Below are 23,752 nucleotides of genomic sequence, written 5' to 3' on the forward strand. Positions count from 1 at the left end.
CGTATTGATTTTATGTTTACTAGAGACTGTTCTCCAAATGAAGCAATTTTAACCCCACTCTTTTTTTCAGACCACTTTATGCTTTCATGCACCCTGAAATTATCCACAGGTGTGACTGTTGGAGGTGGACTGTGGAAGTTGAACTGCTCCCTGCTGGAGGATGAGGAGATTGTTACAGAGTACAGAGTACAATATGGCCTCTGGAGGTCCCTCCAAGATTTCTATGAGACACGAATAGAATGGTGGGAGATGGTGAAAGAACGAACAAGACTCTTCTTTAAATTTAAAGGCAAACAAAAGAAAAACAAAGAAACGAGGAAAATGAACGGGCTGCAAAAGAGATTGCAGAGATATTTTAACCTTTTAAACAGCGGGATGAATTGCAAGGAATTAATAAAAGAAACTAAAGGACAAATGAAGGTCTTGGCAGAAACCAAAAGTAAAGGGGTCATTATGAGAAGTCGGGAAAGAGATATAGAAGAGGGAGAAAAATGCACGAGATATTTTTTTAAGAAAATAATGACGAAAGGAGGAAAAATTACAGTTTTAAAAGAAAATGGTAATACATTCGAAGATACACCAAGCATTTTAAAAGAAATTGAACAGTTTTATGGGGACCTATATAAATCAAAGGATATTAATGAAGAAGTCCTGAAAGAGGTATTACAGGCGGTGGGAAAAAAATTGGGAGATCAAAGTACGGCTTTAAATCAAGATTTTACTCTTTTAGAATTACAGGGTGCTTTGAAAGGTTTTAAACTGGGGAAGTCGCCGGGTGAGGATGGCCTCCCTGTCGAGTTTTATAAAACCTTTTGGGATATTTTAGCAGAAGACATTTTAATGGCTTTTAAAGACTTTGCAAATTTAGATAGATTACCTGATGGTTTTAGAGGAGGAATCGTGACCCTGTTGGGTAAAAATGGAGATAAAACCGACATACGAAATTGGAGACCAATTACACTTTTAAACCTGGACTGCAAACTTTTTAGTAAGATTTTATCACAACGTATGTCAATGGTTTTAAAGGACTTGATCCACCCAGACCAAGCCTGTGCCATCCCAGGGAAGAAGATAACGGACAGCCTAGTACTGATCCGAGACGCCATCTGTTATGCGAGAGACAGAAACATTAGGCTCTTAGTATTAAATTTAGACTTTGAAAAAGCCTTTGATCGGGTCTCGCACCAGTACCTGTTTCAGGTACTGAGAAAAATGGGGTTTTCGGGCAAATTCTTAAAATGGGTGGAATTGCTATACAGGGACATAAATAGCAAGATCTTGGTTAATGGGGTTTTGTCCAAAACAATAGACATTTGTTCTGGCGTTCGTCAGGGGTGTCCGCTATCTCCGCTCCTGTTCGTGGCATGCATTGAGCCGTTGGCACAGATCTTGCGAAGGGACCAATGGATCAGCGGGCTGAGGTTACCAGGTGGGTTAACTGCAAAGTGCGTTTTATACATGGATGATGTGACTCTTTTAAGCACAGATGCCACATCGGCCCAAAGAGCTCTGGAGTTGACAGAATGGTATGGAGAGGCATCAGGAGCAAAGCTCAACAGGCGCAAGTCTGAGGCCCAGCTCTTTGGGTCGTGGGGGGGAATACCAACAGAGATGGACGTGGATTTTAAACAAACAAATCTGAGAATTTTAGGGGTTAAATTTGATAAAGAAGGGGGAGGACGGGACAATTGGAATGAGGTTTTAGGAAAAGTAAAGAGCAGACTTGGTTTCTGGGCTCTGAGAAGTCTGACGATGGAAGGGAAAATTTTAATTATTAAAGCAGTGATTTTACCTTTGCTTTTATTGTTGTCTTCTGTTTTTATTCCTCCTAGGGTCTTCTTGGTGAGCCTGGATAGGGCAGTGTTTTACTTCCTATGGGGGTCTAAATGGGAAAGACTGAAAAGAATGGAGGTAAAAAAAAGTAAAAAGAAAGGAGGAAAGGGCCTCCCAGACCCCTACTTATTCCTTGGAAGTAAGTACACTGCCCTACATCTTAAGTATGCAACAAACCCCGCCAAAGAAGATAAAGCCGCGGCCATGGTCAGGTTCTGGATGGGATCGTATCTAAGACACCTGAAGTTGATACCAAGAGACCACACAACTCCTGTTTCTTTTACTTTGCCCCCCCAATATGTTTTTATTAAAACATTTTTAAAGAAACATAACATAGAGAAGGAGAACATTCTAACACTTACAAATAGTAAAGAAATTGTCTCTCTTGTGCAGGGTCGGGAGGAGGTGATCCCAGTGCGCGGCCTCTCTGCAGAGGAAGCAGAGAAGGTTTGGCGCAATGTGGCCTGCCCCAGACTCCAGAACAGACACAAAGACCTTTCGTGGTTGGCGGCTCATGAGATCCTCCCGGTTAGGGCTGTAATGCACTCCCGGGGCATGGGAAGGACAGCAGAATGCCCACGCCCAGGGTGTGGCGCCACCGAAACGGTGTGGCATGCTCTCTGGGAGTGTGGGGCGGCAAGGGACCTGTGGGCCAGAACCGGAATCCTACAATGCCCGGGCCTGCCAGCAGGGGAGGCCCGAACACTAGACTGCTGGGAGGCAGTTTATGGGGTTGGCCAGAGCATGGAAGCACTGAACAGGAAAGATTTTCAAAAGCTCTGGTGCACCCTGAATAGTGTCAAAGATGCTATATGGGCCTCCAGAAACCTTCTGGTGGGGAAACGCGTGACGGCGACGCCTCAGATGGAACAGCAGCTAGTCCAGGCGTCACTGAGGGTGTACACCGCACGTCGTCATCCGGAGGAGGAAGCCGGGGTAACCACAGGAAGGTCCCGGTCGCCCCCAGACTGACCGCTCGTAGATGCCCCCCTACAGCATCCAGGCGACAGGCAGGAGCAGCGGGCCAAAAGGGAGAGGATCTCCTCTGAGCCCAAAAGAGGCAAGTCGAGTGCTTGGAACTGAGGTGGGAGGAACTGGGATCACCAACCCTCGCTACCCCGACATGATGCCAGAGAAAAGAAAAGATTTTAAAAGACAACAAAAAATGTGCTAAATTCTCGTTTAATTGCTATTTATTGAATTTTTCTTTTTACTACTTGTGTTTTTTAATTTTCTAGTTAAACATAGAAATTGTTATGGCTATTGTGTTTTTCAACTTTTTGGAATGTAATTTGTAAAACAAAGATGATTTTCTGTAATGTTAAATAAAATAATAAAAAAAAAAAAAAAAAAAAAATCTGTTCTTATCAGTTTAATATCTGATACGTCCCCCAGCGGGGGACTACATATTAAGCGGATTTTTAGAACAGGGAGTCGGCAAAGGAGCTTGCTCCATCCGCTCCACGCATTGACCCAGTATTGCAGTGCCTCTGGGAGCGGTGCACTTTCTCTGTTGTGTTGCAAATAAAAACTTACCACTCCAACTTGTTGCCTTTTCTCCATCATGTTTTTGACAGTCAAAGGCAAGTTTTTTATTCCTTGATATGTTTTCAAGCGCCTTTTTGTTTAAAAGTCCAAGATTTTCAAGCAGGGGTTGCTTACGGCCATACCAGCAGAAGAACGCCCGATCTTGTCTGATCTTGGAAGCTAAGAAGGCTTAGGCCTGGTTAGTACTTGGATGGGAGACTGCCTGTGAAAACCAGGTGTTACAGCTATTGAGAAACGTTTTCAAAATGAAGTTTTTTACATTGCCTTGTCAGCTTTTTTTCAAAGTTAGTTAAGAGGTATTTTTAGTCTTTGTTACGTTTTCCCGCCTTTTTTCTTCTTTTTTTTTTTTTTTTTTTTTTTTTTTTTTACAAGCTGCTCTTTGGTTTTCGTGTCCGTGCCTGCTCTGTGACAATCGTTCGACAGTCGTTCACTGGCTTAACTGTGGAATTGGGTGGAGCTGAATTGATTAGGCGGGGTTGTCCGGCCCTCGGCCTTAAGGTGCGACGCACCCTGATGTCAGCACCAAACACACAAGAGACACTCTCCACCTTTACGGCCCTGTTGTTGTCGCTTGGGCTTCTCTTCATCACGTACAAATCTTTCGCCTTTTACTAAAGATTTCCGTGGAGAGGGGCGTCAACAAGCTCACAATATTTTTGGGGGCTCTGTTTTGACAGAGCTACACGATGGGTTCAAAGAATACTTAAGAAAACGTGGTGTGTTGTGCGCTACGTATACGCGCACCATCCAGCAAATACCGCACACGTTCCGAGAATGGCACGCCACGGCGCCTTTTTCAGGTTATCGCTTCTCGGCCTTTTGGCTAAGATCAAGGGTGGAGACTGCGATCGCTTCCTAAATAGACCAAGGGCTTGTGCCGATTTATGGCCAAATCCATTTCTATTTGGGAGGAAATTGTACTGTTTTTTTGCAGGTATTTCTTAAGAACTTTGTAGGTAAGTAGTCATTTAATTTGTATATTGCTGGTTTCGAGTTCTAATTTTTTTTTTTTTTTTTTTTTTTTGAGCTTGCTGGTTAGGTTTGTGTGTTTAATTGCTTGTTTAGGTGTTAGGTGCCTCCACTATGTCGGCTGTTCGAGCTGGCAGGTGGAGGCACCATAGCGTACGTTTCTTGTTTAGAGAAAACAATGGGGTAAAATGTACGATGTCACGACTAGATTTCTCAAGACACCTGGTGCAGAAGTTGTTGAAATTCAGGGTTGAAGACATTAACTGCATTATAGCTCTACCACAGAGCAATGGTTTTGATTTAAGCTTAAGAACAGCAAATTTGTTAAGAGAGTTTTGGGTTCGTTTTGAATATGTTAAAGAACAGTTTACTATGTTCAAGGTGGAGAAACTGTCGGATATCTCCAGGAAAGTAGTGGTTGTAAGAATGTTTAATGAAACTGTGACAGGGGAAGATATATGCGTTTGGCTAGGGAGGTTCTGCTCAGTAAAAGGTACACCTATGAAAGTGGTGGACGAGGATGGCATCTGGACCTGCGCTTGGAGGATTCCCATTCAACAATGGGAAGATCCAAGCGCACACCAGGGCCTGAAACAAATACCACAATTGATAGTGTTGGGGGAGAATCGGGGCCACATCTACTACCAAGGCATGCCTAAGGTTTGCAGAAAGTGTGGGGAATTGGGACATTTGGCAGAGGCATGCCAAAAGTTATTTTGTGGCAAATGCAGAGAAATTGGGCACAGCTATGAGAATTGTACTAATAGTAGAAAGTGTAACCTCTGTGGGGAAACCAGTCACCTCTACAGGGACTGCCCCAAATCCTTTGCAAACAAGTTAAAAACAGCAAAAATGGCTACGAGACAGCAAGGGCAAGTAGAAGAAGGGGTGGAGCCAGAGGTTTTGGCGGGAACAGAACAAAGAGAAGGGGGCGGGGGGCATGAGGGAGAGGGCAGTCTAGAACAAGAAGGAGGTGGAGTCAATGAAAAGAGAGGAGGGGAACAAAGAGAAAATGGTGGAGATCAAGAAATGGCAGGAAATGGAAACAAAGAGAAAGTAGGAGCAATAGAAGATAATAGAAAAGGGGAGGAGGAGGATCTTTACGCAGTACAGAGGGGAGAAGTATGTGAGGGTTCATCTGTTCCAACAAGGTCGGATTTATGTCAGTGTCAGGGGGAGGAGAGTGAATCACAGGATACTCCCCCCAACGCTCAACCGAACAAAAGACCAGCACGATCCCCCCTGGAAACAGGGGAGAAAAGATGGAGGGCATCGCAGAGAACAGGAAGCTCGTCATCAGGGGACCGAAGCAACCAGTGGCCGGCAAACTCCCCTCATGAAGTGTCCTTTATGAGGGTAGAACTCAAATCATCTACACCCAGGGCACAACAGGTAAGGTTTAACCCAGAGGTAGAACAAGAGGGGGACTCTACACCGTCCTCTAAATGTTTAACAATTAAAGAAGAGGAAGTGTCGTACAACATTAACTAATACACAGACCCTCCTCATGCAAGCAAAGTCTAATTTTACCTTAAAAAATGACTATCAGAATAACAACATTAAATGTCAGAAGCATAAAGTCAATGGTTAGAGCACAGAGTATTTTATCCTTCTTAAGTACCATAAATGCAGATATAATTTTATTACAAGAGTGCTCCTTGCCTTTTTTAAAATCATATAAGAAATGGGAAAACCTTTGGGCACACGGGCCATCCATATGGAGTGGCTCAAATGAAAACAAAGCAGATGGGGTTGCTATTTTATGTAAAAACCCACACATTGAGGTAAAAGGTAGCACAGTGGTAAGACCAGGACGAGTGCTTTTAACACATCTGACATTTTTAGATAGGGATTTTAAGGTCTTAAATGTTTATGGTTTTAATGATAAAGACAAACGTTATAACCTTTTAAGAGATTTACAGGTCCACATGCTCGGGAGGGTGCCATTAATGGTAGGTGGGGATTTTAATTGTGTTTTATCTAAAACAGATAGGAAAGGAGGGGGAGAAGATTTTAAAATCGATAAAACATCTATTCTTTTGCAAGGAATTGTTAGAGATTTTAAAATGATTGACTGTTACAGGGCAATTCATCCCAGAGAAAATGGGTTCACCTGGGTAAGTGGTGATTACTCAAGAGCCTCCCGTATTGATTTTATGTTTACTAGAGACTGTTCTCCAAATGAAGCAATTTTAACCCCACTCTTTTTTTCAGACCACTTTATGCTTTCATGCACCCTGAAATTATCCACAGGTGTGACTGTTGGAGGTGGCCTGTGGAAGTTGAACTGCTCCCTGCTGGAGGATGAGGAGATTGTTACAGAGTACAGAGTACAATATGGCCTCTGGAGGTCCCTCCAAGATTTCTATGAGACACGAATAGAATGGTGGGAGATGGTGAAAGAACGAACAAGACTCTTCTTTAAATTTAAAGGCAAACAAAAGAAAAACAAAGAATCGAGGAAAATGAACGGGCTGCAAAAGAGATTGCAGAGATATTTTAACCTTTTAAACAGCGGGATGAATTGCAAGGAATTAATAAAAGAAACTAAAGGACAAATGAAGGTCTTGGCAGAAACCAAAAGTAAAGGGGTCATTATGAGAAGTCGGGAAAGAGATATAGAAGAGGGAGAAAAATGCACGAGATATTTTTTTAAGAAAATAATGACGAAAGGAGGAAAAATTACAGTTTTAAAAGAAAAAGGTAATACATTCGAAGATACACCAAGCATTTTAAAAGAAATTGAACAGTTTTATGGGGACCTATATAAATCAAAGGATATTAATGAAGAAGTCCTGAAAGAGGTATTACAGGCGGTGGGAAAAAAATTGGGAGATCAAAGTACGGCTTTAAATCAAGATTTTACTCTTTTAGAATTACAGGGTGCTTTGAAAGGTTTTAAACTGGGGAAGTCGCCGGGTGAGGATGGCCTCCCTGTCGAGTTTTATAAAACCTTTTGGGATATTTTAGCAGAAGACATTTTAATGGCTTTTAAAGACTTTGCAAATTTAGATAGATTACCTGATGGTTTTAGAGGAGGAATCGTGACCCTGTTGGGTAAAAATGGAGATAAAACCGACATACGAAATTGGAGACCAATTACACTTTTAAACCTGGACTGCAAACTTTTTAGTAAGATTTTATCACAACGTATGTCAATGGTTTTAAAGGACTTGATCCACCCAGACCAAGCCTGTGCCATCCCAGGGAAGAAGATAACGGACAGCCTAGTACTGATCCGAGACGCCATCTGTTATGCGAGAGACAGAAACATTAGGCTCTTAGTATTAAATTTAGACTTTGAAAAAGCCTTTGATCGGGTCTCGCACCAGTACCTGTTTCAGGTACTGAGAAAAATGGGGTTTTCGGGCAAATTCTTAAAATGGGTGGAATTGCTATACAGGGACATAAATAGCAAGATCTTGGTTAATGGGGTTTTGTCCAAAACAATAGACATTTGTTCTGGCGTTCGTCAGGGGTGTCCGCTATCTCCGCTCCTGTTCGTGGCATGCATTGAGCCGTTGGCACAGATCTTGCGAAGGGACCAATGGATCAGCGGGCTGAGTTTACCAGGTGGGTTAACTGCAAAGTGCGTTTTATACATGGATGATGTGACTCTTTTAAGCACAGATGCCACATCGGCCCAAAGAGCTCTGGAGTTGACAGAATGGTATGGAGAGGCATCAGGAGCAAAGCTCAACAGGCGCAAGTCTGAGGCCCAGCTCTTTGGGTCGTGGGGGGGAATACCAACAGAGATGGACGTGGATTTTAAACAAACAAATCTGAGAATTTTAGGGGTTAAATTTGATAAAGAAGGGGGAGGACGGGACAATTGGAAGGAGGTTTTAGGAAAAGTAAAGAGCAGACTTGGTTTCTGGGCTCTGAGAAGTCTGACGATGGAAGGGAAAATTTTAATTATTAAAGCAGTGATTTTACCTTTGCTTTTATTGTTGTCTTCTGTTTTTATTCCTCCTAGGGTCTTCTTGGTGAGCCTGGATAGGGCAGTGTTTTACTTCCTATGGGGGTCTAAATGGGAAAGACTGAAAAGAATGGAGGTAAAAAAAAGTAAAAAGAAAGGAGGAAAGGGCCTCCCAGACCCCTACTTATTCCTTGGAAGTAAGTACACTGCCCTACATCTTAAGTATGCAACAAACCCTGCCAAAGAAGATAAAGCCGCGGCCATGGTCAGGTTCTGGATGGGATCGTATCTAAGACACCTGAAGTTGATGCCAAGAGACCACACAACTCCTGTTTCTTTTACTTTGCCCCCCCAATATGTTTTTATTAAAACCTTTTTAAAGAAACATAACATAGAGAAGGAGAACATTCTAACACTTACAAATAGTAAAGAAATTGTTTCTCTTGTGCAGGGTCGGGAGGAGGTGATCCCAGTGCGCGGCCTCTCTGCAGAGGAAGCAGAGAAGGTTTGGCGCAATGTGGCCTGCCCCAGACTCCAGAACAGACACAAAGACCTTTCGTGGTTGGCGGCTCATGAGATCCTCCCGGTTAGGGCTGTAATGCACTCCCGGGGCATGGGAAGGACAGCAGAATGCCCACGCCCAGGGTGTGGCGCCACCGAAACGGTGTGGCATGCTCTCTGGGAGTGTGGGGCGGCAAGGGACCTGTGGGCCAGAACCGGAATCCTACAATGCCCGGGCCTGCCAGCAGGGGAGGCCCGAACACTAGACTGCTGGGAGGCAGTTTATGGGGTTGGCCAGAGCATGGAAGCACTGAACAGGAAAGATTTTCAAAAGCTCTGGTGCACCCTGAATAGTGTCAAAGATGCTATATGGGCCTCCAGAAACCTGCTGGTGGGGAAACGCGTGACGGCGACGCCTCAGATGGAACAGCAGCTAGTCCAGGCGTCACTGAGGGCGTACACCGCACGTCGTCATCCGGAGGAGGAAGCCGGGGTAACCACAGGAAGGTCCCGGTCGCCCCCAGACTGACCGCTCGTAGATGCCCCCCTACAGCATCCAGGCGACAGGCAGGAGCAGCGGGCCAAAAGGGAGAGGATCTCCTCTGAGCCCAAAAGAGGCAAGTCGAGTGCTTGGAACTGAGGTGGGAGGAACTGGGATCACCAACCCTCGCTACCCCGACATGATGCCAGAGAAAAGAAAAGATTTTAAAAGACAACTAAAAATGTGCTAAATTCTCGTTTAATTGCTATTTATTGAATTTTTCTTTTTACTACTTGTGTTTTTTAATTTTTTAGTTAAACATAGAAATTGTTATGGCTATTGTGTTTTCAACTTTTTGGAATGTAATTTGTAAAACAAAGATGATTTTCTGTAATGTAAAATAAAATAATAAAAAAAAAAAAAAAAAAAAAAAATCTGTTCTTATCAGTTTAATATCTGATACGTCCCCCAGCGGGGGACTACATATTAAGCGGATTTTTAGAACAGGGAGTCGGCAAAGGAGCTTGCTCCATCCGCTCCACGCATCGACCCAGTATTGCAGTGCCTCTGGGAGCGGTGCACTTTCTCTGTTGTGTTGCAAATAAAAACTTACCACTCCAACTTGTTGCCTTTTCTCCATCATGTTTTTGACATTCAAAGGCAAGTTTTTTATTCCTTGATATGTTTTCAAGCGCCTTTTTGTTTAAAAGTCCAAGATTTTCAAGCAGGGGTTGCTTACGGCCATACCAGCAGAAGAACGTCTGATCTTGGAAGCTAAGAAGGCTTGGGCCTGGTTAGTACTTGGATGGGAGACTGCCTGTGAAAACCAGGTGTTACAGCTATTGAGAAACGTTTTCAAAATGAAGTTTTTTACATTGCCTTGTCAGCTTTTTTTCAAAGTTAGTTAAGAGGTATTTTTAGTCTTTGTTACGTTTTCCCGCCTTTTTTCTTCTTTTTTTTTTTTTTTTTTACAAGCTGCTCTTTGGTTTTCGTGTCCGTGCCTGCTCTGTGACAATCGTTCGACAGTCGTTCACTGGCTTAACTGTGGAATAGGGTGGAGCTGAATTGATTAGGCGGGGTTGTCCGGCCCTCGGCCTTAAGGTGCGACGCACCCTGATGTCAGCACCAAACACACAAGAGACACTCTCCACCTTTACGGCCCTGTTGTTGTCGCTTGGGCTTCTCTTCATCACGTACAAATCTTTCGCCTTTTACTAAAGATTTCCGTGGAGAGGGGCGTCAACAAGCTCACAATATTTTTGGGGGCTCTGTTTTGACAGAGCTACACGATGGGTTCAAAGAATACTTAAGAAAACGTGGTGTGTTGTGCGCTACGTATACGCGCACCATCCAGCAAATACCACACACGTTCCGAGAATGGCACGCCACGGCGCCTTTTTCAGGTTATCGCTTCTCGGCCTTTTGGCTAAGATCAAGTGTAGTATCTGTTCTTATCAGTTTAATATCTGATACGTCCCCCAGCGGGGGACTACATATTAAGCGGATTTTTAGAACAGGGAGTCGGCAAAGGAGCTTGCTCCATCCGCTCCACGCATCGACCCAGTATTGCAGTGCCTCTGGGAGCGGTGCACTTTCTCTGTTGTGTTGCAAATAAAAACTTACCACTCCAACTTGTTGCCTTTTCTCCATCATGTTTTTGACATTCAAAGGCAAGTTTTTTATTCCTTGATATGTTTTCAAGCGCCTTTTTTTTTTTAAAAGTCCAAGATTTTCAAGCAGGGGTTGCTTACGGCCATACCAGCAGAAGAACGTCTGATCTTGGAAGCTAAGAAGGCTTGGGCCTGGTTAGTACTTGGATGGGAGACTGCCTGTGAAAACCAGGTGTTACAGCTATTGAGAAACGTTTTCAAAATGAAGTTTTTTACATTGCCTTGTCAGCTTTTTTTCAAAGTTAGTTAAGAGGTATTTTTAGTCTTTGTTACGTTTTCCCGCCTTTTTTCTTCTTTTTTTTTTTTTTTTTTTCAAGCTGCTCTTTGGTTTTTTTGTCCGTGCCTGCTCTGTGACAATCGTTCGACAGTCGTTCACTGGCTTAACTGTGGAATAGGGTGGAGCTGAATTGATTAGGCGGGGTTGTCCGGCCCTCGGCCTTAAGGTGCGACGCACCCTGATGTCAGCACCAAACACACAAGAGACACTCTCCACCTTTACGGCCCTGTTGTTGTCGCTTGGGCTTCTCTTCATCACGTACAAATCTTTCGCCTTTTACTAAAGATTTCCGTGGAGAGGGGCGTCAACAAGCTCACAATATTTTTGGGGGCTCTGTTTTGACAGAGCTACACGATGGGTTCAAAGAATACTTAAGAAAACGTGGTGTGTTGTGCGCTACGTATACGCGCACCATCCAGCAAATACCACACACGTTCCGAGAATGGCACGCCACGGCGCCTTTTTCAGGTTATCGCTTCTCGGCCTTTTGGCTAAGATCAAGTGTAGTATCTGTTCTTATCAGTTTAATATCTGATACGTCCCCCAGCGGGGGACTACATATTAAGCGGATTTTTAGAACAGGGAGTCGGCAAAGGAGCTTGCTCCATCCGCTCCACGCATCGACCCAGTATTGCAGTGCCTCTGGGAGCGGTGCACTTTCTCTGTTGTGTTGCAAATAAAAACTTACCACTCCAACTTGTTGCCTTTTCTCCATCATGTTTTTGACATTCAAAGGCAAGTTTTTTATTCCTTGATATGTTTTCAAGCGCCTTTTTGTTTAAAAGTCCAAGATTTTCAAGCAGGGGTTGCTTACGGCCATACCAGCAGAAGAACGTCTGATCTTGGAAGCTAAGAAGGCTTGGGCCTGGTTAGTACTTGGATGGGAGACTGCCTGTGAAAACCAGGTGTTACAGCTATTGAGAAACGTTTTCAAAATGAAGTTTTTTACATTGCCTTGTCAGCTTTTTTTCAAAGTTAGTTAAGAGGTATTTTTAGTCTTTGTTACGTTTTCCCGCCTTTTTTCTTCTTTTTTTTTTTTTTTTTTTTTACAAGCTGCTCTTTGGTTTTCGTGTCCGTGCCTGCTCTGTGACAATCGTTCGACAGTCGTTCACTGGCTTAACTGTGGAATAGGGTGGAGCTGAATTGATTAGGCGGGGTTGTCCGGCCCTCGGCCTTAAGGTGCGACGCACCCTGATGTCAGCACCAAACACACAAGAGACACTCTCCACCTTTACGGCCCTGTTGTTGTCGCTTGGGCTTCTCTTCATCACGTACAAATCTTTCGCCTTTTACTAAAGATTTCCGTGGAGAGGGGCGTCAACAAGCTCACAATATTTTTGGGGGCTCTGTTTTGACAGAGCTACACGATGGGTTCAAAGAATACTTAAGAAAACGTGGTGTGTTGTGCGCTACGTATACGCGCACCATCCAGCAAATACCGCACACGTTCCGAGAATGGCACGCCACGGCGCCTTTTTCAGGTTATCGCTTCTCGGCCTTTTGGCTAAGATCAAGTGTAGTATCTGTTCTTATCAGTTTAATATCTGATACGTCCCCCAGCGGGGGACTACATATTAAGCGGATTTTTAGAACAGGGAGTCGGCAAAGGAGCTTGCTCCATCCGCTCCACGCATCGACCCAGTATTGCAGTGCCTCTGGGAGCGGTGCACTTTCTCTGTTGTGTTGCAAATAAAAACTTACCACTCCAACTTGTTGCCTTTTCTCCATCATGTTTTTGACATTCAAAGGCAAGTTTTTTATTCCTTGATATGTTTTCAAGCGCCTTTTTGTTTAAAAGTCCAAGATTTTCAAGCAGGGGTTGCTTACGGCCATACCAGCAGAAGAACGTCTGATCTTGGAAGCTAAGAAGGCTTGGGCCTGGTTAGTACTTGGATGGGAGACTGCCTGTGAAAACCAGGTGTTACAGCTATTGAGAAACGTTTTCAAAATGAAGTTTTTTACATTGCCTTGTCAGCTTTTTTCCAAAGTTAGTTAAGAGGTATTTTTAGTCTTTGTTACGTTTTCCCGCCTTTTTTCTTCTTTTTTTTTTTTTTTTTTACAAGCTGCTCTTTGGTTTTCGTGTCCGTGCCTGCTCTGTGACAATCGTTCGACAGTCGTTCACTGGCTTAACTGTGGAATAGGGTGGAGCTGAATTGATTAGGCGGGGTTGTCCGGCCCTCGGCCTTAAGGTGCGACGCACCCTGATGTCAGCACCAAACACACAAGAGACACTCTCCACCTTTACGGCCCTGTTGTTGTCGCTTGGGCTTCTCTTCATCACGTACAAATCTTTCGCCTTTTACTAAAGATTTCCGTGGAGAGGGGCGTCAACAAGCTCACAATATTTTTGGGGGCTCTGTTTTGACAGAGCTACACGATGGGTTCAAAGAATACTTAAGAAAACGTGGTGTGTTGTGCGCTACGTATACGCGCACCATCCAGCAAATACCGCACACGTTCCGAGAATGGCACGCCACGGCGCCTTTTTCAGGTTATCGCTTCTCGGCCTTTTGGCTAAGATCAAGTGTAGTATCTGTTCTTATCAGTTTAATATCTGATACGTCCCCCAGCGGGGGACTACATATTAAGCGGATTTTTAGAACAGGGAGTCGGCAAAGGAGCTTGCTCCATCCGCTCCACGCATCGACCCAGTATTGCAGTGCCTCTGGGAGCGGTGCACTTTCTCTGTTGTGTTGCAAATAAAAACTTACCACTCCAACTTGTTGCCTTTTCTCCATCATGTTTTTGACATTCAAAGGCAAGTTTTTTATTCCTTGATATGTTTTCAAGCGCCTTTTTGTTTAAAAGTCCAAGATTTTCAAGCAGGGGTTGCTTACGGCCATACCAGCAGAAGAACGTCTGATCTTGGAAGCTAAGAAGGCTTGGGCCTGGTTAGTACTTGGATGGGAGACTGCCTGTGAAAACCAGGTGTTACAGCTATTGAGAAACGTTTTCAAAATGAAGTTTTTTACATTGCCTTGTCAGCTTTTTTTCAAAGTTAGTTAAGAGGTATTTTTAGTCTTTGTTACGTTTTCCCGCCTTTTTTCTTCTTTTTTTTTTTTTTTTTTTTTTTTTTACAAGCTGCTCTTTGGTTTTCGTGTCCGTGCCTGCTCTGTGACAATCGTTCGACAGTCGTTCACTGGCTTAACTGTGGAATAGGGTGGAGCTGAATTGATTAGGCGGGGTTGTCCGGCCCTCGGCCTTAAGGTGCGACGCACCCTGATGTCAGCACCAAACACACAAGAGACACTCTCCACCTTTACGGCCCTGTTGTTGTCGCTTGGGCTTCTCTTCATCACGTACAAATCTTTCGCCTTTTACTAAAGATTTCCGTGGAGAGGGGCGTCAACAAGCTCACAATATTTTTGGGGGCTCTGTTTTGACAGAGCTACACGATGGGTTCAAAGAATACTTAAGAAAACGTGGTGTGTTGTGCGCTACGTATACGCGCACCATCCAGCAAATACCGCACACGTTCCGAGAATGGCACGCCACGGCGCCTTTTTCAGGTTATCGCTTCTCGGCCTTTTGGCTAAGATCAAGTGTAGTATCTGTTCTTATCAGTTTAATATCTGATACGTCCCCCAGCGGGGGACTACATATTAAGCGGATTTTTAGAACAGGGAGTCGGCAAAGGAGCTTGCTCCATCCGCTCCACGCATCGACCCAGTATTGCAGTGCCTCTGGGAGCGGTGCACTTTCTCTGTTGTGTTGCAAATAAAAACTTACCACTCCAACTTGTTGCCTTTTCTCCATCATGTTTTTGACATTCAAAGGCAAGTTTTTTATTCCTTGATATGTTTTCAAGCGCCTTTTTGTTTAAAAGTCCAAGATTTTCAAGCAGGGGTTGCTTACGGCCATACCAGCAGAAGAACGTCTGATCTTGGAAGCTAAGAAGGCTTGGGCCTGGTTAGTACTTGGATGGGAGACTGCCTGTGAAAACCAGGTGTTACAGCTATTGAGAAACGTTTTCAAAATGAAGTTTTTTACATTGCCTTGTCAGCTTTTTTTCAAAGTTAGTTAAGAGGTATTTTTAGTCTTTGTTACGTTTTCCCGCCTTTTTTCTTCTTTTTTTTTTTTTTTTTTTTTTACAAGCTGCTCTTTGGTTTTCGTGTCCGTGCCTGCTCTGTGACAATCGTTCGACAGTCGTTCACTGGCTTAACTGTGGAATAGGGTGGAGCTGAATTGATTAGGCGGGGTTGTCCGGCCCTCGGCCTTAAGGTGCGACGCACCCTGATGTCAGCACCAAACACACAAGAGACACTCTCCACCTTTACGGCCCTGTTGTTGTCGCTTGGGCTTCTCTTCATCACGTACAAATCTTTCGCCTTTTACTAAAGATTTCCGTGGAGAGGGGCGTCAACAAGCTCACAATATTTTTGGGGGCTCTGTTTTGACAGAGCTACACGATGGGTTCAAAGAATACTTAAGAAAACGTGGTGTGTTGTGCGCTACGTATACGCGCACCATCCAGCAAATACCGCACACGTTCCGAGAATGGCACGCCACGGCGCCTTTTTCAGGTTATCGCTTCTCGGCCTTTTGGCTAAGATCAAGTGTAGTATCTGTTCTTATCAGTTTAATATCTGATACGTCCCCCAGCGGGGGACTACATATTAAGCGGATTTTTAGAACAGGGAGTCGGCAAAGGAGCTTGCTCCATCCGCTCCACGCATCGACCCAGTATTGCAGTGCCTCTGGGAGCGGTGCACTTTCTCTGTTGTGTTGCAAATAAAAACTTACCACTCCAACTTGTTGCCTTTTCTCCATCATGTTTTTGACATTCAAAGGCAAGTTTTTTATTCCTTGATATGTTTTCAAGCGCCTTTTTGTTTAAAAGTCCAAGATTTTCAAGCAGGGGTTGCTTACGGCCATACCAGCAGAAGAACGTCTGATCTTGGAAGCTAAGAAGGCTTGGGCCTGGTTAGTACTTGGATGGGAGACTGCCTGTGAAAACCAGGTGTTACAGCTATTGAGAAACGTTTTCAAAATGAAGTTTTTTACATTGCCTTGTCAGCTTTTTTTCAAAGTTAGTTAAGAGGTATTTTTAGTCTTTGTTACGTTTTCCCGCCTTTTTTCTTCTTTTTTTTTTTTTTTTTTTTACAAGCTGCTCTTTGGTTTTCGTGTCCGTGCCTGCTCTGTGACAATCGTTCGACAGTCGTTCACTGGCTTAACTGTGGAATAGGGTGGAGCTGAATTGATTAGGCGGGGTTGTCCGGCCCTCGGCCTTAAGGTGCGACGCACCCTGATGTCAGCACCAAACACACAAGAGACACTCTCCACCTTTACGGCCCTGTTGTTGTCGCTTGGGCTTCTCTTCATCACGTACAAATCTTTCGCCTTTTACTAAAGATTTCCGTGGAGAGGGGCGTCAACAAGCTCACAATATTTTTGGGGGCTCTGTTTTGACAGAGCTACACGATGGGTTCAAAGAATACTTAAGAAAACGTGGTGTGTTGTGCGCTACGTATACGCGCACCATCCAGCAAATACCGCACACGTTCCGAGAATGGCACGCCACGGCGCCTTTTTCAGGTTATCGCTTCTCGGCCTTTTGGCTAAGATCAAGTGTAGTATCTGTTCTTATCAGTTTAATATCTGATACGTCCCCCAGCGGGGGACTACATATTAAGCGGATTTTTAGAACAGGGAGTCGGCAAAGGAGCTTGCTCCATCCGCTCCACGCATCGACCCAGTATTGCAGTGCCTCTGGGAGCGGTGCACTTTCTCTGTTGTGTTGCAAATAAAAACTTACCACTCCAACTTGTTGCCTTTTCTCCATCATGTTTTTGACATTCAAAGGCAAGTTTTTTATTCCTTGATATGTTTTCAAGCGCCTTTTTGTTTAAAAGTCCAAGATTTTCAAGCAGGGGTTGCTTACGGCCATACCAGCAGAAGAACGTCTGATCTTGGAAGCTAAGAAGGCTTGGGCCTGGTTAGTACTTGGATGGGAGACTGCCTGTGAAAACCAGGTGTTACAGCTATTGAGAAACGTTTTCAAAATGAAGTTTTTTACATTGCCTTGTCAGCTTTTTTTCAAAGTTAGTTAAGAGGTATTTTTAGTCTTTGTTACGTTTTCCCGCCTTTTTTCTTCTTTTTTTTTTTTTTTTTTTTACAAGCTGCTCTTTGGTTTTCGTGTCCGTGCCTGCTCTGTGACAATCGTTCGACAGTCGTTCACTGGCTTAACTGTGGAATAGGGTGGAGCTGAATTGATTAGGCGGGGTTGTCCGGCCCTCGGCCTTAAGGTGCGACGCACCCTGATGTCAGCACCAAACACACAAGAGACACTCTCCACCTTTACGGCCCTGTTGTTGTCGCTTGGGCTTCTCTTCATCACGTACAAATCTTTCGCCTTTTACTAAAGATTTCCGTGGAGAGGGGCGTCAACAAGCTCACAATATTTTTGGGGGCTCTGTTTTGACAGAGCTACACGATGGGTTCAAAGAATACTTAAGAAAACGTGGTGTGTTGTGCGCTACGTATACGCGCACCATCCAGCAAATACCGCACACGTTCCGAGAATGGCACGCCACGGCGCCTTTTTCAGGTTATCGCTTCTCGGCCTTTTGGCTAAGATCAAGTGTAGTATCTGTTCTTATCAGTTTAATATCTGATACGTCCCCCAGCGGGGGACTACATATTAAGCGGATTTTTAGAACAGGGAGTCGGCAAAGGAGCTTGCTCCATCCGCTCCACGCATCGACCCAGTATTGCAGTGCCTCTGGGAGCGGTGCACTTTCTCTGTTGTGTTGCAAATAAAAACTTACCACTCCAACTTGTTGCCTTTTCTCCATCATGTTTTTGACATTCAAAGGCAAGTTTTTTATTCCTTGATATGTTTTCAAGCGCCTTTTTGTTTAAAAGTCCAAGATTTTCAAGCAGGGGTTGCTTACGGCCATACCAGCAGAAGAACGTCTGATCTTGGAAGCTAAGAAGGCTTGGGCCTGGTTAGTACTTGGATGGGAGACTGCCTGTGAAAACCAGGTGTTACAGCTATTGAGAAACGTTTTCAAAATGAAGTTTTTTACATTGCCTTGTCAGCTTTTTTCAAAGTTAGTTAAGAGGTATTTTTAGTCTTTGTTACGTTTTCCCGCCTTTTTTCTTCTTTTTTTTTTTTTTTTTTTTTTTTTACAAGCTGCTCTTTGGTTTTCGTGTCCGTGCCTGCTCTGTGACAATCGTTCGACAGTCGTTCACTGGCTTAACTGTGGAATAGGGTGGAGCTGAATTGATTAGGCGGGGTTGTCCGGCCCTCGGCCTTAAGGTGCGACGCACCCTGATGTCAGCACCAAACACACAAGAGACACTCTCCACCTTTACGGCCCTGTTGTTGTCGCTTGGGCTTCTCTTCATCACGTACAAATCTTTCGCCTTTTACTAAAGATTTCCGTGGAGAGGGGCGTCAACAAGCTCACAATATTTTTGGGGGCTCTGTTTTGACAGAGCTACACGATGGGTTCAAAGAATACTTAAGAAAACGTGGTGTGTTGTGCGCTACGTATACGCGCACCATCCAGCAAATACCGCACACGTTCCGAGAATGGCACGCCACGGCGCCTTTTTCAGGTTATCGCTTCTCGGCCTTTTGGCTAAGATCAAGTGTAGTATCTGTTCTTATCAGTTTAATATCTGATACGTCCCCCAGCGGGGGACTACATATTAAGCGGATTTTTAGAACAGGGAGTCGGCAAAGGAGCTTGCTCCATCCGCTCCACGCATCGACCCAGTATTGCAGTGCCTCTGGGAGCGGTGCACTTTCTCTGTTGTGTTGCAAATAAAAACTTACCACTCCAACTTGTTGCCTTTTCTCCATCATGTTTTTGACATTCAAAGGCAAGTTTTTTATTCCTTGATATGTTTTCAAGCGCCTTTTTGTTTAAAAGTCCAAGATTTTCAAGCAGGGGTTGCTTACGGCCATACCAGCAGAAGAACGTCTGATCTTGGAAGCTAAGAAGGCTTGGGCCTGGTTAGTACTTGGATGGGAGACTGCCTGTGAAAACCAGGTGTTACAGCTATTGAGAAACGTTTTCAAAATGAAGTTTTTTACATTGCCTTGTCAGCTTTTTTTCAAAGTTAGTTAAGAGGTATTTTTAGTCTTTGTTACGTTTTCCCGCCTTTTTTCTTCTTTTTTTTTTTTTTTTTTTACAAGCTGCTCTTTGGTTTTCGTGTCCGTGCCTGCTCTGTGACAATCGTTCGACAGTCGTTCACTGGCTTAACTGTGGAATAGGGTGGAGCTGAATTGATTAGGCGGGGTTGTCCGGCCCTCGGCCTTAAGGTGCGACGCACCCTGATGTCAGCACCAAACACACAAGAGACACTCTCCACCTTTACGGCCCTGTTGTTGTCGCTTGGGCTTCTCTTCATCACGTACAAATCTTTCGCCTTTTACTAAAGATTTCCGTGGAGAGGGGCGTCAACAAGCTCACAATATTTTTGGGGGCTCTGTTTTGACAGAGCTACACGATGGGTTCAAAGAATACTTAAGAAAACGTGGTGTGTTGTGCGCTACGTATACGCGCACCATCCAGCAAATACCGCACACGTTCCGAGAATGGCACGCCACGGCGCCTTTTTCAGGTTATCGCTTCTCGGCCTTTTGGCTAAGATCAAGTGTAGTATCTGTTCTTATCAGTTTAATATCTGATACGTCCCCCAGCGGGGGACTACATATTAAGCGGATTTTTAGAACAGGGAGTCGGCAAAGGAGCTTGCTCCATCCGCTCCACGCATCGACCCAGTATTGCAGTGCCTCTGGGAGCGGTGCACTTTCTCTGTTGTGTTGCAAATAAAAACTTACCACTCCAACTTGTTGCCTTTTCTCCATCATGTTTTTGACATTCAAAGGCAAGTTTTTTATTCCTTGATATGTTTTCAAGCGCCTTTTTGTTTAAAAGTCCAAGATTTTCAAGCAGGGGTTGCTTACGGCCATACCAGCAGAAGAACGTCTGATCTTGGAAGCTAAGAAGGCTTGGGCCTGGTTAGTACTTGGATGGGAGACTGCCTGTGAAAACCAGGTGTTACAGCTATTGAGAAACGTTTTCAAAATGAAGTTTTTTACATTGCCTTGTCAGCTTTTTTTCAAAGTTAGTTAAGAGGTATTTTTAGTCTTTGTTACGTTTTCCCGCCTTTTTTCTTCTTTTTTTTTTTTTTTTTTTTTTTTTTTTACAAGCTGCTCTTTGGTTTTCGTGTCCGTGCCTGCTCTGTGACAATCGTTCGACAGTCGTTCACTGGCTTAACTGTGGAATAGGGTGGAGCTGAATTGATTAGGCGGGGTTGTCCGGCCCTCGGCCTTAAGGTGCGACGCACCCTGATGTCAGCACCAAACACACAAGAGACACTCTCCACCTTTACGGCCCTGTTGTTGTCGCTTGGGCTTCTCTTCATCACGTACAAATCTTTCGCCTTTTACTAAAGATTTCCGTGGAGAGGGGCGTCAACAAGCTCACAATATTTTTGGGGGCTCTGTTTTGACAGAGCTACACGATGGGTTCAAAGAATACTTAAGAAAACGTGGTGTGTTGTGCGCTACGTATACGCGCACCATCCAGCAAATACCGCACACGTTCCGAGAATGGCACGCCACGGCGCCTTTTTCAGGTTATCGCTTCTCGGCCTTTTGGCTAAGATCAAGTGTAGTATCTGTTCTTATCAGTTTAATATCTGATACGTCCCCCAGCGGGGGACTACATATTAAGCGGATTTTTAGAACAGGGAGTCGGCAAAGGAGCTTGCTCCATCCGCTCCACGCATCGACCCAGTATTGCAGTGCCTCTGGGAGCGGTGCACTTTCTCTGTTGTGTTGCAAATAAAAACTTACCACTCCAACTTGTTGCCTTTTCTCCATCATGTTTTTGACATTCAAAGGCAAGTTTTTTATTCCTTGATATGTTTTCAAGCGCCTTTTTGTTTAAAAGTCCAAGATTTTCAAGCAGGGGTTGCTTACGGCCATACCAGCAGAAGAACGTCTGATCTTGGAAGCTAAGAAGGCTTGGGCCTGGTTAGTACTTGGATGGGAGACTGCCTGTGAAAACCAGGTGTTACAGCTATTGAGAAACGTTTTCAAAATGAAGTTTTTACATTGCCTTGTCAGCTTTTTTTCAAAGTTAGTTAAGAGGTATTTTTAGTCTTTGTTACGTTTTCCCGCCTTTTTTTCTTCTTTTTTTTTTTTTTTTTTTTTTTTACAAGCTGCTCTTTGGTTTTCGTGTCCGTGCCTGCTCTGTGACAATCGTTCGACAGTCGTTCACTGGCTTAACTGTGGAATAGGGTGGAGCTGAATTGATTAGGCGGGGTTGTCCGGCCCTCGGCCTTAAGGTGCGACGCACCCTGATGTCAGCACCAAACACACAAGAGACACTCTCCACCTTTACGGCCCTGTTGTTGTCGCTTGGGCTTCTCTTCATCACGTACAAATCTTTCGCCTTTTACTAAAGATTTCCGTGGAGAGGGGCGTCAACAAGCTCACAATATTTTTGGGGGCTCTGTTTTGACAGAGCTACACGATGGGTTCAAAGAATACTTAAGAAAACGTGGGGTGTTGTGCGCTACGTATACGCGCACCATCCAGCAAATACCGCACACGTTCCGAGAATGGCACGCCACGGCGCCTTTTTCAGGTTATCGCTTCTCGGCCTTTTGGCTAAGATCAAGTGTAGTATCTGTTCTTATCAGTTTAATATCTGATACGTCCCCCAGCGGGGGACTACATATTAAGCGGATTTTTAGAACAGGGAGTCGGCAAAGGAGCTTGCTCCATCCGCTCCACGCATCGACCCAGTATTGCAGTGCCTCTGGGAGCGGTGCACTTTCTCTGTTGTGTTGCAAATAAAAACTTACCACTCCAACTTGTTGCCTTTTCTCCATCATGTTTTTGACATTCAAAGGCAAGTTTTTTATTCCTTGATATGTTTTCAAGCGCCTTTTTTGTTTAAAAGTCCAAGATTTTCAAGCAGGGGTTGCTTACGGCCATACCAGCAGAAGAACGTCTGATCTTGGAAGCTAAGAAGGCTTGGGCCTGGTTAGTACTTGGATGGGAGACTGCCTGTGAAAACCAGGTGTTACAGCTATTGAGAAACGTTTTCAAAATGAAGTTTTTTACATTGCCTTGTCAGCTTTTTTTCAAAGTTAGTTAAGAGGTATTTTTAGTCTTTGTTACGTTTTCCCGCCTTTTTTCTTCTTTTTTTTTTTTTTTTTTTTTTTTTACAAGCTGCTCTTTGGTTTTCGTGTCCGTGCCTGCTCTGTGACAATCGTTCGACAGTCGTTCACTGGCTTAACTGTGGAATAGGGTGGAGCTGAATTGATTAGGCGGGGTTGTCCGGCCCTCGGCCTTAAGGTGCGACGCACCCTGATGTCAGCACCAAACACACAAGAGACACTCTCCACCTTTACGGCCCTGTTGTTGTCGCTTGGGCTTCTCTTCATCACGTACAAATCTTTCGCCTTTTACTAAAGATTTCCGTGGAGAGGGGGCGTCAACAAGCTCACAATATTTTTGGGGGCTCTGTTTTGACAGAGCTACACGATGGGTTCAAAGAATACTTAAGAAAACGTGGTGTGTTGTGCGCTACGTATACGCGCACCATCCAGCAAATACCGCACACGTTCCGAGAATGGCACGCCACGGCGCCTTTTTCAGGTTATCGCTTCTCGGCCTTTTGGCTAAGATCAAGTGTAGTATCTGTTCTTATCAGTTTAATATCTGATACGTCCCCCAGCGGGGGACTACATATTAAGCGGATTTTTAGAACAGGGAGTCGGCAAAGGAGCTTGCTCCATCCGCTCCACGCATCGACCCAGTATTGCAGTGCCTCTGGGAGCGGTGCACTTTCTCTGTTGTGTTGCAAATAAAAACTTACCACTCCAACTTGTTGCCTTTTCTCCATCATGTTTTTGACATTCAAGGCAAGTTTTTTATTCCTTGATATGTTTTCAAGCGCCTTTTTGTTTAAAAGTCCAAGATTTTCAAGCAGGGGTTGCTTACGGCCATACCAGCAGAAGAACGTCTGATCTTGGAAGCTAAGAAGGCTTGGGCCTGGTTAGTACTTGGATGGGAGACTGCCTGTGAAAACCAGGTGTTACAGCTATTGAGAAACGTTTTCAAAATGAAGTTTTTTACATTGCCCTTGTCAGCTTTTTTTCAAAGTTAGTTAAGAGGTATTTTTAGTCTTTGTTACGTTTTCCCGCCCTTTTTTCTTCTTTTTTTTTTTTTTTTACAAGCTGCTCTTTGGTTTTCGTGTCCGTGCCTGCTCTGTGACAATCGTTCGACGTCGTTCACTGGCGTAACTGTGGAATAGGGTGGAGCTGAATTGATTAGGCGGGGGTTGTCCGGCCCTCGGCCTTAAGGTGCGACGCACCCTGATGTCAGCACCAAACACACAAGAGACACTCTCCACCTTTACGGCCCTGTTGTGTCGCTTGGGCTTCTCTTCATCACGTACAAATCTTTCGCCTTTTACTAAGATTTCCGTGGAGAGGGGCGGTCAACAAGCTCACAATATTTTTGGGGGCTCTGTTTTGACAGAGCTACACGATGGGTTCAAAGAATACTTAAGAAAACGTGG

At 44.4% G+C, this 23,752-nt stretch overlaps 28 non-coding genes and 2 pseudogenes across 28 annotated transcripts; all 30 read left to right on the top strand.

Moving 5' to 3' along the window:
• The first annotated feature begins 3,105 nt into the window (after nt 1-3,105).
• Nucleotides 3,106-3,343, top strand: LOC114778721 (uncharacterized; annotated as a pseudogene).
• A 605-nt stretch (nt 3,344-3,948) lies between these two features.
• Nucleotides 3,949-4,062, top strand: LOC114778727 (U5 spliceosomal RNA). The gene has a single exon (XR_003746457.1). It is a non-coding gene; the product is annotated as a U5 spliceosomal RNA (small nuclear RNA).
• A 5,536-nt stretch (nt 4,063-9,598) lies between these two features.
• LOC114778720 (uncharacterized) lies at nt 9,599-9,838 on the top strand (annotated as a pseudogene).
• Nucleotides 9,839-10,421: 583 nt separating this feature from the next.
• Nucleotides 10,422-10,535, top strand: LOC114778729 (U5 spliceosomal RNA). The gene has a single exon (XR_003746458.1). It is a non-coding gene; the product is annotated as a U5 spliceosomal RNA (small nuclear RNA).
• A 122-nt stretch (nt 10,536-10,657) lies between these two features.
• On the top strand, nt 10,658-10,848 carry LOC114778706 (U2 spliceosomal RNA). The gene has a single exon (XR_003746440.1). It is a non-coding gene; the product is annotated as a U2 spliceosomal RNA (small nuclear RNA).
• Nucleotides 10,849-11,433: 585 nt separating this feature from the next.
• LOC114778730 (U5 spliceosomal RNA) lies at nt 11,434-11,547 on the top strand. Its single transcript, XR_003746459.1, has one exon. It is a non-coding gene; the product is annotated as a U5 spliceosomal RNA (small nuclear RNA).
• Nucleotides 11,548-11,669: 122 nt separating this feature from the next.
• Nucleotides 11,670-11,860, top strand: LOC114778707 (U2 spliceosomal RNA). Its single transcript, XR_003746441.1, has one exon. It is a non-coding gene; the product is annotated as a U2 spliceosomal RNA (small nuclear RNA).
• A 586-nt stretch (nt 11,861-12,446) lies between these two features.
• Nucleotides 12,447-12,560, top strand: LOC114778731 (U5 spliceosomal RNA). Its single transcript, XR_003746460.1, has one exon. It is a non-coding gene; the product is annotated as a U5 spliceosomal RNA (small nuclear RNA).
• Nucleotides 12,561-12,682: 122 nt separating this feature from the next.
• Nucleotides 12,683-12,873, top strand: LOC114778708 (U2 spliceosomal RNA). The gene has a single exon (XR_003746442.1). It is a non-coding gene; the product is annotated as a U2 spliceosomal RNA (small nuclear RNA).
• A 583-nt stretch (nt 12,874-13,456) lies between these two features.
• Nucleotides 13,457-13,570, top strand: LOC114778732 (U5 spliceosomal RNA). Its single transcript, XR_003746461.1, has one exon. It is a non-coding gene; the product is annotated as a U5 spliceosomal RNA (small nuclear RNA).
• Nucleotides 13,571-13,692: 122 nt separating this feature from the next.
• On the top strand, nt 13,693-13,883 carry LOC114778709 (U2 spliceosomal RNA). Its single transcript, XR_003746443.1, has one exon. It is a non-coding gene; the product is annotated as a U2 spliceosomal RNA (small nuclear RNA).
• Nucleotides 13,884-14,474: 591 nt separating this feature from the next.
• LOC114778733 (U5 spliceosomal RNA) lies at nt 14,475-14,588 on the top strand. Its single transcript, XR_003746462.1, has one exon. It is a non-coding gene; the product is annotated as a U5 spliceosomal RNA (small nuclear RNA).
• Nucleotides 14,589-14,710: 122 nt separating this feature from the next.
• On the top strand, nt 14,711-14,901 carry LOC114778710 (U2 spliceosomal RNA). The gene has a single exon (XR_003746444.1). It is a non-coding gene; the product is annotated as a U2 spliceosomal RNA (small nuclear RNA).
• Nucleotides 14,902-15,488: 587 nt separating this feature from the next.
• On the top strand, nt 15,489-15,602 carry LOC114778734 (U5 spliceosomal RNA). The gene has a single exon (XR_003746463.1). It is a non-coding gene; the product is annotated as a U5 spliceosomal RNA (small nuclear RNA).
• A 122-nt stretch (nt 15,603-15,724) lies between these two features.
• LOC114778712 (U2 spliceosomal RNA) lies at nt 15,725-15,915 on the top strand. The gene has a single exon (XR_003746445.1). It is a non-coding gene; the product is annotated as a U2 spliceosomal RNA (small nuclear RNA).
• A 585-nt stretch (nt 15,916-16,500) lies between these two features.
• On the top strand, nt 16,501-16,614 carry LOC114778735 (U5 spliceosomal RNA). Its single transcript, XR_003746464.1, has one exon. It is a non-coding gene; the product is annotated as a U5 spliceosomal RNA (small nuclear RNA).
• Nucleotides 16,615-16,736: 122 nt separating this feature from the next.
• Nucleotides 16,737-16,927, top strand: LOC114778713 (U2 spliceosomal RNA). The gene has a single exon (XR_003746446.1). It is a non-coding gene; the product is annotated as a U2 spliceosomal RNA (small nuclear RNA).
• Nucleotides 16,928-17,512: 585 nt separating this feature from the next.
• LOC114778736 (U5 spliceosomal RNA) lies at nt 17,513-17,626 on the top strand. The gene has a single exon (XR_003746465.1). It is a non-coding gene; the product is annotated as a U5 spliceosomal RNA (small nuclear RNA).
• A 122-nt stretch (nt 17,627-17,748) lies between these two features.
• LOC114778714 (U2 spliceosomal RNA) lies at nt 17,749-17,939 on the top strand. Its single transcript, XR_003746447.1, has one exon. It is a non-coding gene; the product is annotated as a U2 spliceosomal RNA (small nuclear RNA).
• A 589-nt stretch (nt 17,940-18,528) lies between these two features.
• LOC114778737 (U5 spliceosomal RNA) lies at nt 18,529-18,642 on the top strand. The gene has a single exon (XR_003746466.1). It is a non-coding gene; the product is annotated as a U5 spliceosomal RNA (small nuclear RNA).
• Nucleotides 18,643-18,764: 122 nt separating this feature from the next.
• Nucleotides 18,765-18,955, top strand: LOC114778715 (U2 spliceosomal RNA). The gene has a single exon (XR_003746448.1). It is a non-coding gene; the product is annotated as a U2 spliceosomal RNA (small nuclear RNA).
• Nucleotides 18,956-19,539: 584 nt separating this feature from the next.
• On the top strand, nt 19,540-19,653 carry LOC114778738 (U5 spliceosomal RNA). The gene has a single exon (XR_003746467.1). It is a non-coding gene; the product is annotated as a U5 spliceosomal RNA (small nuclear RNA).
• A 122-nt stretch (nt 19,654-19,775) lies between these two features.
• On the top strand, nt 19,776-19,966 carry LOC114778716 (U2 spliceosomal RNA). The gene has a single exon (XR_003746449.1). It is a non-coding gene; the product is annotated as a U2 spliceosomal RNA (small nuclear RNA).
• Nucleotides 19,967-20,559: 593 nt separating this feature from the next.
• On the top strand, nt 20,560-20,673 carry LOC114778739 (U5 spliceosomal RNA). The gene has a single exon (XR_003746468.1). It is a non-coding gene; the product is annotated as a U5 spliceosomal RNA (small nuclear RNA).
• A 122-nt stretch (nt 20,674-20,795) lies between these two features.
• LOC114778717 (U2 spliceosomal RNA) lies at nt 20,796-20,986 on the top strand. The gene has a single exon (XR_003746451.1). It is a non-coding gene; the product is annotated as a U2 spliceosomal RNA (small nuclear RNA).
• A 589-nt stretch (nt 20,987-21,575) lies between these two features.
• Nucleotides 21,576-21,689, top strand: LOC114778701 (U5 spliceosomal RNA). The gene has a single exon (XR_003746435.1). It is a non-coding gene; the product is annotated as a U5 spliceosomal RNA (small nuclear RNA).
• Nucleotides 21,690-21,811: 122 nt separating this feature from the next.
• Nucleotides 21,812-22,002, top strand: LOC114778718 (U2 spliceosomal RNA). The gene has a single exon (XR_003746452.1). It is a non-coding gene; the product is annotated as a U2 spliceosomal RNA (small nuclear RNA).
• A 592-nt stretch (nt 22,003-22,594) lies between these two features.
• On the top strand, nt 22,595-22,708 carry LOC114778702 (U5 spliceosomal RNA). Its single transcript, XR_003746436.1, has one exon. It is a non-coding gene; the product is annotated as a U5 spliceosomal RNA (small nuclear RNA).
• Nucleotides 22,709-22,830: 122 nt separating this feature from the next.
• Nucleotides 22,831-23,021, top strand: LOC114778719 (U2 spliceosomal RNA). Its single transcript, XR_003746453.1, has one exon. It is a non-coding gene; the product is annotated as a U2 spliceosomal RNA (small nuclear RNA).
• Nucleotides 23,022-23,603: 582 nt separating this feature from the next.
• Nucleotides 23,604-23,716, top strand: LOC114778704 (U5 spliceosomal RNA). Its single transcript, XR_003746438.1, has one exon. It is a non-coding gene; the product is annotated as a U5 spliceosomal RNA (small nuclear RNA).
• The last annotated feature ends 36 nt before the right edge of the window (nt 23,717-23,752 follow it).

The sequence above is a fragment of the Denticeps clupeoides genome, unplaced genomic scaffold (genome assembly GCF_900700375.1).
Source record: "Denticeps clupeoides unplaced genomic scaffold, fDenClu1.1, whole genome shotgun sequence".
NCBI classification, from domain to species: Eukaryota; Metazoa; Chordata; class Actinopteri; order Clupeiformes; family Denticipitidae; genus Denticeps; species Denticeps clupeoides.